This window comes from Lucilia sericata, unplaced genomic scaffold (assembly GCF_015586225.1).
Source record: "Lucilia sericata isolate MDLA Ls3-8-SP2 unplaced genomic scaffold, ASM1558622v1 Contig001219F_arrow, whole genome shotgun sequence".
Taxonomy (NCBI): Eukaryota; Metazoa; Arthropoda; class Insecta; order Diptera; family Calliphoridae; genus Lucilia; species Lucilia sericata.
The window spans coordinates 103,637-114,935 of record NW_023995179.1 but is presented as its reverse complement, the minus strand read 5'-3'; the positions used below and the strand labels follow the sequence as shown (position 1 = coordinate 114,935).

Below are 11,299 nucleotides of genomic sequence, written 5' to 3'. Positions count from 1 at the left end.
CCCATAGAGAGCCGCGGAGGCGGAGGCAGAGATACAAGACGATGGGAAATGAACGGCGGCGGCGGCGCAACCATTTCGGGTCGGCGGCGGCGGCTAAATTGTCGGCTCAATTTACCTTTTTCTTTAGAAATTGACCTTATAAGGTTTATTATATTGGAAAATCTTTGTATAATAGTCTGTTACATAGAAACCTGTCTCTATATAAGTTTTTTTTCTGCAGAAAATGGACATTTATAGTAGTTTTCACTATTTTAATATTAGCACAATATTGTGTGGCAACTCTTTTCAATTTGCCATAAGAATTTAAAATAGTGGCAACACCGTTCAATTTGGTGAAATTATGTTCTGAAATACATGTGTGATTCTAATCTTTATCAGCGGCTACGTTTAAGCCGGCTTAGCTTTTGAGTCGAAAGAAGTCGGCGACGGCGCGGCTTGCAAAATATTACCGGCGGCCAGCCGCCGCCGATTTGAGCCGTCTCGGCTTGTATCTCTGGGCGGAGGCTTATAACTAGGACATCTTACAACACTGAAAGCCATTCTAATGTCACAGGGTATACAGAGGCGTCACAAGCAAAAAACTATTTCCCTCTCTTTCGCACAAAACGAATTCAATAATTTTTTTAGCTGTATTTTATATACCTCTTCTCACCAAACAATTTCAAAATCAAACAAAAGCTGATTTTAGACTTTTTTAAATGTCAAAAGTGACACCTCTGTATACTTTGTGCTAATGTGTCATAAACAGAATGGCGGTTTTAATACCTCTTAGAAAAATGTTTAAATGATTAAAAAATATTCAAGTTGATAACACTGCTCTTAAACCTACTCTGGCCCAGAGTTGTAACTTGTAGTATTTATATTACATTATTACAGGTGACATTTTTGTCATTTAATAATATTTATATATGTATTTATTAATAAAATATATATTATAATATTCGTTTATACAATTGTTAAATATAAAAAATCTTAATAAATATTACTTAAATGTTTGTAGGCGCCTAAAAATATATGTTGAATTTTAGCAAAATATTATAAAGTCTGGTTATATTTAACTGAATACAAAGGCTGCCACACTATTTAACTTAAAAATGTAATATTTTACTAGAAACTTTTAAAACACATTCTTAATTTCGAAATTGTTTGCTACACTTTTAAACAATTAAGTTATATTTAAAGTTAACCATTGCTAAAATTTTAATAACCTTTAATTGTTAATTGTTATTTAATTTATTAAACTTTAAACAACAAATCAAATATAACACCATCTGGCAACACGTGTCTCATTAACTTTTTTTTCCAATTCAGCTGTGAGCGGGAGAGAGAACACATATTCGTTGGTCGTTGCCAATAACCGAAGTAGACAAAGCTGACGAATTATCCGCCATTTTAGTTGCGTGTTGTCATCTCTCAGCTAATGTCGCATTGAAAAAATTTTCAATTTACGAAAAAGCTAATAAAAAGTTTTACAAACGCTTAAAAAATACCAAATTTTGCAAATATATTGATTAATTTAACGATTTCAAAAACATTAATCTTTCTACGAAGTATTTAAGCCAATAAAAACGGGCGTGAAAATACCATATTATACATTTTTTTCTTTCGAAAGAAGTGAGAGAAGCAAGAAACAATATTTTTATTAACAGAACCAGCCTATCTTTTGAAGGGGAGCAAGCAGTGAGAAGAAGAAAAATTCCCAGGCAGGTCTGTTTTTACAATAAAGAAAAATAAAAAATATGTTTAATAGCTTATGAGAGCGAAAGAGATAAATATATACATGTAAATGATGATAAATTGTTATAAAAAGAAAACTTTAAATGCAGCGTTGCCAGAGGAGTGGTGTTGTGGTGGTGATTTTTTTAATGTTTTTGAAGTCGTTAAGAATATTTTGGGCGAGTTTTTTATTTTTCAAAATTCGCTAGGGAAATATTTTCAATTAACGCAAAACGTACACAAACTGAATTATTTTTATTATTTTTTATAACTACTTGCCTTTTGTGGTGGGCACGGTCGGCTTAAGGGATTTTTCTCCTATTATATTTGAAACAAAAAAAGTCGACTTTACAATGAATATACGAAAATTTTACACCGATTTTTAAGTCTTAGATTTACGACTGATTTTGTTATTATTATGTGCGTTTGAAGCATATTCGGCTGTAGCAAAAAAAAAAATTATATCGACTTATTCTGATTTTTATTTATAAAGTTGTTATTCGATTTATTAGTACAAGATACTCTACTTACCGATTTTTTAACAATATAGTCTGGTTTGAAATTCGATTTATAAAATTCTAGATTATAGCACGTAAAAATAATTTGACGTCCGAACAGGAACTTTATATGATGGAAATCTGTTTCCTTGGATTAAAAAAATACGTTCAGATTATTTGATTTAAAAAGCAAAATTTTATATAGTTCTTTATTTAAAAGCAATACAACTCATATACGATTTTTTGCTTATTTTTATAAACGCTAATAGCAGCATCTTTTTAAATGAATATTTATCTGGCAACTCTTTTTACTGAGAATGACACCACCACAAAACAAACAGAAAAAAACAAGTTTTGCGAAACATATTTAAAGAGAATGAATGAGAGAGAAATTCCTTGTAAATTGGCGCAATTTTTTTGTTTGCGAATTCAGCATTCTCATTTGTTATTTTATTACTGTGCTGATAAAGGGAGAACAAAATGTACTTAATGATTCATGAATCAAAACAATTTAATTTTAGTGGTGTATTGTTAATAACTCGATATTAGTTCAATTTATTGAAATATTCAAATTTGTATGATATATTTTTATTTGCCAGGATTCTAAGCAGGATTTTTAATTCCTACTCAGAATGTGGTTCATTAAATGAGACAATCGACTTTCTGTTTAAGTCGACTTTTCATAAATTGCTAAAGCCAATAAAGGGCCCTTCAGACGATAACACTTTACGTACGACAAGTCTAATGAAAAAGTAAAATGAAATTCCATCCGTATGACAAAAAAGAGAAATAGGTAAAAGTTGTATGATTAATATTTTTTGTGTTTACACAATTGGTATAAAACAATAACAAAGAGCTGTTTCACTTTTTTTCGTATGTGTTTACATAAAAATACATCCCTGATCTAATGCGACTTGCTTTTTTTGAATCATTTAAAAAAATTAAGTGCAATACTTGACAGTCGTATTGCTCTTAATTTTTTTCCATCCGTAATTTTTCTCAATGTGTGATGATTTCATTACATATTGCGTTTAGACGAACCCATCCGTTCTCTTCTACACAAAATTTTGACAGATCATATTACTTGTGTGCTCGTGTGAAGGGGGCTTAAGAAGACTTTGTCTGTAAACTGCGTCACAAAAGCAATTTGTGAAACTTAACAGTAAAACCTGAACATGTAACTACAGGGTTAGGGCGACCCCATCTGATTAGAGTAAAATAACATATCAGTAGGTATATTCATAACTACAATTAATTCTATTGCGTATTAATTCTATTTTACGTAGGGCTCCATAGTTCAAACAAAAACTCGGATTTTTGCAATTTATGAAAAGTAGATTTTTAAAAGTTTTACAACTTAAGTCTTACATTTTTGATATAATGTACATTAGTAACAATATCTATATCCATCTAAACAAAAAATTGATTTTAATTATTTATCTTTCTTTCGAATTTCTTAAAATTTTACCGATTTTTCTTTTTGTAACAAAATAGTAAACAGACTTTTTGACAAACTGTTGAGAAATTTATTCTTTGGTTGAGAGTTAAAAAGTTTGAGAACATTTAACGTCTGAATGCCTTTTTTAGATACTTTTTTTTAAAGAATCCTTTTTTATTTTGAAAACTTAAATTTTTTTTTAAATTTGTTTGCTTTTCTTTTTCAAAACATTTTTGTATGTATTTATATTTGTAGTGTAGATTTATTTTCTGCCTGCATTTGTATTTCAGCTTTTTATAGTCCAAAGGTAGATTTTTTCTTTAAATTTCTATGATAATTAAATTAAATATTATCCTTGGTCGCATTTGTATCTAGAGATGAATGGAAAAAAATGTAAAAATAAAAAGTTTTTTATTATTATTTCTATTATTTATTTATACCTACCTACAAAAAGTTTAATTGTGGGCAGGTGAAAAATTAAATGTGTATGTATGTACATACATACATATGTACATATAAGTTGGTGATGTTCTGAACGAAAATTTAGTTCATTCTAAGATATTATTTCCTAAATTTTTTGTCCTTTGACCCCGCTCACTAAATATTGGACCTAGAATAAAAATTTTGAGAAATTGTTATTTAGAATGAACCAAACTTTCATTTTCGTTGGGAACATATGTAAGTACTTTATATTTTCTCCATATAAACGTAGACACCCAATGTCCTTAAAAACAATTATGGAAAGTACGTACATAATACATACATAGGTACATACCTAGCATGTTTTCTCAATTATTTTGTTAATGAAATTGGAAAGTGTAAGATAGTGAAAATATCGATTTCGAAGAAAACTTAAATATAAAAACATACATACAACCTACCAATTTATTTAAACTTTAGTCTTGGGATCCAAAATAATATACATACATATGTATGTATGTAAGTTATGAAGTCCAGATGATTTCCTCCAGCTTTATTGGAACCGCATTTTTCTTGTAAATATAAATTCCCTCTGCTTATAATGATCACCGTTATTATGATTTTTTTCCACTTTTTGTTTACTTTGTTATTTCTTTTTTGAATTTGTTTATGTGGTCAGTGACTTAAAACAACAACAAAATTCAAGCTCTTTTGGCAAATAAGCCAACAACAATTTGTTAGTAAATAGAACAGACATATGCATACATACTTAAGCAATTAATGTGATCAACGTCATAATCATCATTATTAAAAACAAACAACAATAACTTCATCATCATTATTATTCTCCTCTCATTCAACAAATTGAAGTCTACCTTACTCGCTCTTTTTGTTCAATAATATATACAGACAAAAATAAGTATTCCCACAATAACAAAGAAATCGTACAAAAATTAATGTTGTTGTAAAAAATAGACGAAAATAAGAAAATCGTTTTAGTCCGACTTTATAGATACCCTTTATGTACGTACATATGGTATGTACATACATAGGTATATTGATATGAAGTAGTTTTTGGTAATGGGCTTAAGTGGAAATTACATACATACATACATACATACATACATACATACATATGTATGTATGTATATGTAGCCAAATATGGGTTGATCATTACAGAAGTGTAAATTTTGTTTTACATATCAAATATTTCCATATAAAAAACGGGGTTTAAAACTACTGCTGAAATTAATGTATGTATGTACTATGTATGTATGTATGTATGTATGTATGTATGTATGTATGTATGTATGTATGTATGTATGTATGTATGTATGTATGTATGTATGTATGTATGTATGTATGTATGTATGTATGTATGTATGTATGTATGTATGTATGTATGTATGTATGTATGTATGTATGTATGTATGTATGTATGTATGTAATGTCTGTATGTATGTATGTATGTATTGTATGTATGTATGTAGTATGTATGTATGTATGTCTGTATGTATGTATGTATGTATGTCTGTATGTATGTATGTCTGTATGTATGTATGTATGTATGTATGTAGTATGTATGTATGTATGTATGTATGGACTATGTATGTATGTACTATGTATGTATGTATGCATGTATGTATTTATTTACTGATCACACAAAGTTTATTTCTGATAAATACAACATACATACATATGTATTTATAGAGAATTATACAGTTTCGGAGGTCATACAGTATCAATAGGCTTAAGTAAAGTAAACTTAAGCATATTGATAACAAGGATTATATGGTTACAAGGAAGCACAAATTGAGCACAAATGCTTAAGTATTGTCACCGCAATAGTCTTCGGAAGTGTAAGGTACATATACAAAGAAAATATGCACAATATATGCAGAAAAACATACAAAATACATACATGTATCTAAAAACAACAAAAACAAATGAAATTCAAAACGCAAATACGTTCGTACATAAAATAACAAGGTACATAGAGGTATACGAAAGAATACATTAAGACGGAAATATATAAAGGTAGACAAAATCAACAACAATAATAGGCAAAATATAAGAGAGTGGCATCTTTTTGCAACCACAAGCTTCTATCTATCTATCTATCTATCTATCTATCTATCTATCTATCTATCTATCTATCTATCTATCTATCTATCTATCTATCTATCTATCTATCTATCTATCTATCTATCTATCTATCTATCTATCTATCTATCTATCTATCTATCTATCTATCTATCTATCTATCTATCTATCTATCTATCTATCTATCTATCTATCTATCTATCTATCTATCTATCTATCTATCTATCTATCTATCTATATATCTATCTATCTATCTATCTATCTATCTATCTATCTATCTATCTATCTATCTATCTAAATAAACAAACAGGTTTGTGAATGTGCCAAACGGAACATTGCACACTTTTAAACATCTGCACAAAATGTGTAAATAAGTCGTTTTATCCATTAAATTTTACCGCCATAATATTGTAAGTTTGTATGTATGTATGTATGTATGTATGTATGTATGTATGTATGTATGTATGTATGTATGTATGTATGTATGTTTGCATGTATGTATGTACATATGTACATATGTAGTTAGTAGGGTTAGGTTAATATTGGAAATAATTGTAAAAAGAATAGTTAAGGCTAAATTTTTTAAAAATTGTAACGCTTTTTCGACTTTTCTCAAAATTCACCCACAGTGAAAGGATGCAATATCTTTGCGTTTCAAGAATCAGCCATAAAAAAGAACGGCTATATGCACAATGTACTTATACGGCGCGTCAACTTTAGGATATCGTTAGTTAGGATGCGATTAAATATAGTTTTTTTTACAGATTTGCCAGACTTTAGGTGTATACCTAAATCAACCTAAATAACCGTTTTCAAATGTTGAACAATACAAACAGGGCCGTCTTTGAGCCACAATGCAATTTTAAGAAGATCGTAATCGTATAAACGTAAATGAGTAATTGTTGTATCAAATCTACTTTTAAATTCTTGATAAATACAGAATAAATTGATAACATGTCAATATAAGTGATAAAGTAGCGTTATATACATACATATGTACATACATATGTATGTACATACTTAGTAGGAACAAGTATAAAGATTTGACTGCGCAGAATAAAAAGATTTATAATGAAAAAATAAAGCTATGACGTACCTATGACGATTAAAAGTATTTTTCTTTTTATCTTAAAACGAATACGTTAATTTTTATATGTATATAACATTATTCCCAAACAAGGAAGTTTTGAAGTTTTATTTTTTTACTAGGTTATGTATTAGTTTAATCTCTTTTCCATGATCTAAATTATGAATTAGTCTATGAATCATTTTAAACTAGGAAAAGTGCTATGCTATTCAATGTCCAAAAGTTCTAAAACAAAGTACAATTATACTGAATTTTCCATTCCTGTAACCTTTTATATATTAAGAAAATTCTGTTTTAGAAATTAATAATTTAACTGAACACCCTAAATACAATTTCTTAACTTGTGTTTTGTTTTTGTATTTCTTCTTTCGTACAGAAGAGAATAGAAAACAAAAACAAAACAGCGAGAGAGCACTTTGTTTTGTTTTTATTTGTTTGTGCGTTTGATTTGCTTTTACCTTTTCATAAACTCTGCTTTTTAGTTTAGTTTTGACGTATTTATCGTAGAACAACGTTTGGTTGTACGGAAGAAATCGCGTAAAGTTAAACAAAACAAAAAAGTGACGTTAAATAGTATATACAGATATACACACATATATTATATACATTCATACATATGTATGTATGTGCAAAAAAGTATTAAACAAATTAGTGCATATTAATAAATTAAAAAGAAAATTTAGAAATTTAATATTGAGTTATTGTTGTACCTACTACGTTGTAAAAGATACTACAGCAAATATTTGTTAATAAAAAAAGAAAATTACACCTAGTGTTAATAATAAATTTTACAAAAATTTTATGTATTAAATTTTAAATTGCAATAAAATTGATGTACATAAGAAATTTTTAAAAAAGAATTTCATGTGGAAACCAGATACCAGACAGGAAGAAGAAATAAAGAAAAAATAATAAAGAAAAAATTGTGTTTTTTATAATTTTCTCTTATAATTGTGGATACCATAAAAAACAAGTAAAGAGGAATAGGCGAATAAAGAAAATTGCAGAAGTACAAAAACAAAAAGGGTAAATAAATAATGTAAAAAGTATATAAAAATAAAAAAACAAGAAAGGGGACGCCAAAACAAAATAAAGGAAATTTGTATAAAATTGTGTTGTTGTTTTCCTTAACATTTGTTTTTGTTAGTTTTTTTTTTGCTAGATTGAGGATGTGTGTGTTTGTGCATGTGAATGACGACAAAAGGTCGGACCGGTATGTTTTTGTTATTTACTTTTCTTAGCTTGTTGTGCCTGACGGGGATATTATTATTACTTGTGTTTATTGCAACGGTTGATATTATTATTTCTCCCTGTTTTTTTTTTGTTAAAAGGTGTTGGTAGGTGAATGGTGTTGGAAGGTAAGGAGGTGGAAGATTGCTTATGTTACACGCTCAAGTAACAGTTGCTGTTTTACTTGTCGCGGCTGATAGGATGTCATATATGATTAAATATGTGTTTAAAAGTGTGTTTTTTCTTTTTTACATTTCAAGTTAGACCCATGATTAACAGACTAGTCAACAGACTGATCTATAACCTATCCATAGAGCAGACAAGAGGCTAGTTTAAATATGTACCTACTTTAGAATATTATTCTTCATGCATGGACTGACTATTCAATACAATAGAATATCCAATAGAATAGTCAATTAGGCAATAGACTATTCAAAATACCCACCAGTCAATAGACTAATTTACAAACTAGCCAATAGATTTGTTAATAAATACATTTGTTAATAGACTAGTTCAAACCCTAGTCATGACATCATTCAAATAGTCAATAGCGAAACAAATGATTGAGATCATTTTACCTGCCCGAGGTGCCCTACTTTTAGAACTTCTAGAGTCGTGCGGGCAAGGTTTATGTGATCCAAAACATAAACTTGGATATACATACTCACTGGGTATAAATCGAAGTGATTTATGTGACCACCTGTCGTGTCTGCCTTATTTCACGGTGGTATTTTTACAACTCTTTTTTCTTTCTTACACGCTAATGGAAATTTTGTTCATGGTTCTGCTGGTCCATGTACAAATACTTTGCTAATTTACTCGATCTATCTTACCTTTTGACAATTTCTGCACTGTTACATATCTTCCAAGATGCAAAAACTTCACTTGCGTTTACAACCACTATTCTGTTTTCACTTCTGGCTTCTGTTTATTCGGCAACATCACCTAGAGACGTATTCGGTAGACCGAAATACAAATCCATCAAATATTCCAACAACAGCCCTGAACTTATTTTAAAATATGGACTTCACGGAATTTGGGTTTAAACCACACATACCACGTGCATCCAGAAGGGACCTCTCCAATAACCGGGACAAAACAAAGTCCAAAGATCTGTCCTATGGACTAACAGTTCCCGGGAAAGCAGACTATAAGGCTCCCATCCTAATTCATTCCAAGGAAAGACCAAGGATACATTTGACACTCCCGGCACATACTAGTGCACATTTTTTCTCCCGTATTGCAATCAAACCAAGATGTGGGAAGTTCAGTAGGGTAACATGCCCGCGGGATCCTACCTGGGTGTTTCAAATGTTATTATAATCTGACCAACTACTCATAAATTATACACACACTATGTTATACCTAAGTATTTAGCCCAGGGTCCAAATTACCGCATACTTGATTGAATTATATCGAAATTAAGCAAAACTATTCTTGATTTTTTGTTTGATTTTTTACTCGAAACATATGCAGTAATTCGGCACAGGTCTGGCCTAAAAGTTGATTTTGTATTAACTATAATTTATTAATTATAACAATAACTTCTATATGTTTTGTAGTAATAACTTAATTCTAAAGATACAACTTTTATCTGGCAGCTATAATTTTATACTACATTTTGTAACCGGAATAGACTTCACTGAAAAACCACATTGAGAATTCTGTCGGTGTGGTAGACATAAGTGACTGACTTACTGACTGCGGTTAATGAATATGAATGAGTCAGTCTCATGTCAGTTAGTTTTTATTTTATCTGTTTTTTAATTTCTATGTTTTGTCATACATACATACATACTACATACTTTAGCATACTATTTGTATGTATATTATATTAAATGCCTTTTTCTTTTGTATGTTTTTTTTTAAAGGAGGGGCTAATAAAGCAAACAGCAGCAGCAAAATTAACAGAACGGAAAGAAGGGGTCAATTTAATTTGCGAAATTAAAAAAGCCGGTAAAATGTTTGCTCCAAATGTTGCTGATGTTACTGTTATAATATAAAGTGTCAATGGTTAATGTGATAAAATTTTAAAAATATTTAACAAAGAAAATTATATTAATATACTACTTAAAAAGTAATGAAAAGGTGTCGTATAAAAATATCTCTTCCATTAGAGTACCTTATTTAATACATATGTACATTACTTCTGATGCTATTTTCCTAATCAGTATAGTATATAGTATATAATATAGTAGATCCTTCTTGTTTTTTAGCTTCTTTGGAAGTTTTTCTATTTGCCGGGTTTTTAATAACGGCAATTTAGTTTTTGTATTTACTCTTTGAGTTCTCTTCTGAAACCTAAATAAAACATTAAAGTGAAAACATGAAATGTACTAACAACAAATAAAAAGCTGCTGTAAATTTATTGTATACTATAAGTTTTTTTTTTTTTTTTGTGCAGCTGCCAGGGCAGCTGTATGTTTTATCTTTGGGTATCTGTTTCAGTTTTTTTAATATATAAAAAGTTACCAAACATCTCTTGAAATTTAAGTGGGTTTTAAGTTTTTTAGTTCGAGTTTCAGTTTTCTTTTTCATGTATTTTGTTTTCATTCTTTTCAGCTTAATTGAACATGTTAACACGACCTACGCCTTAAAAAAGTATATAATTAAAATAAAGAAAAAACATTAACATATCACCTTTGTACACCCTTCATCACTACAGTTGGCAAAGGGTTTTATGTGAAGGAAGATGTTGGTTCTCCACCTACCTTAGTCAAAGTATTGATGTCCATGTGATCAAAATAAAAATTGTAATATTGACGTTATTTGGCACATTCGCCTAGAATGACCTAAATTTTGAAAATA

At 29.3% G+C, this 11,299-nt stretch overlaps 1 protein-coding gene and 1 long non-coding RNA gene across 3 annotated transcripts in view; one reads left to right on the top strand and one right to left on the bottom strand.

Moving 5' to 3' along the window:
* Nucleotides 1–1,386: 1,386 nt before the first annotated feature.
* Nucleotides 1,387–11,299, top strand: part of LOC119610507 — a 31,814-nt gene continuing 21,901 nt past the window's right edge. Inside the window, exon 1 of one of the 2 annotated variants that reach the window (XM_037965755.1) lies at nt 1,387–1,703. The gene's annotated coding sequence lies outside the window, so the exon portion shown is untranslated. Of the gene's footprint in view, nt 1,708–11,299 lie in introns of both variants that reach the window. The other variant, XM_037965753.1, reaches the window with a different exon arrangement.
* Nucleotides 3,925–4,811, bottom strand: LOC119610508. The gene is made up of 3 exons (XR_005231998.1): nt 4,533–4,811; nt 4,096–4,261; nt 3,925–4,022 (listed from the first exon to the last, which is right to left on the bottom strand). It is a non-coding gene; the product is annotated as an uncharacterized LOC119610508 (long non-coding RNA).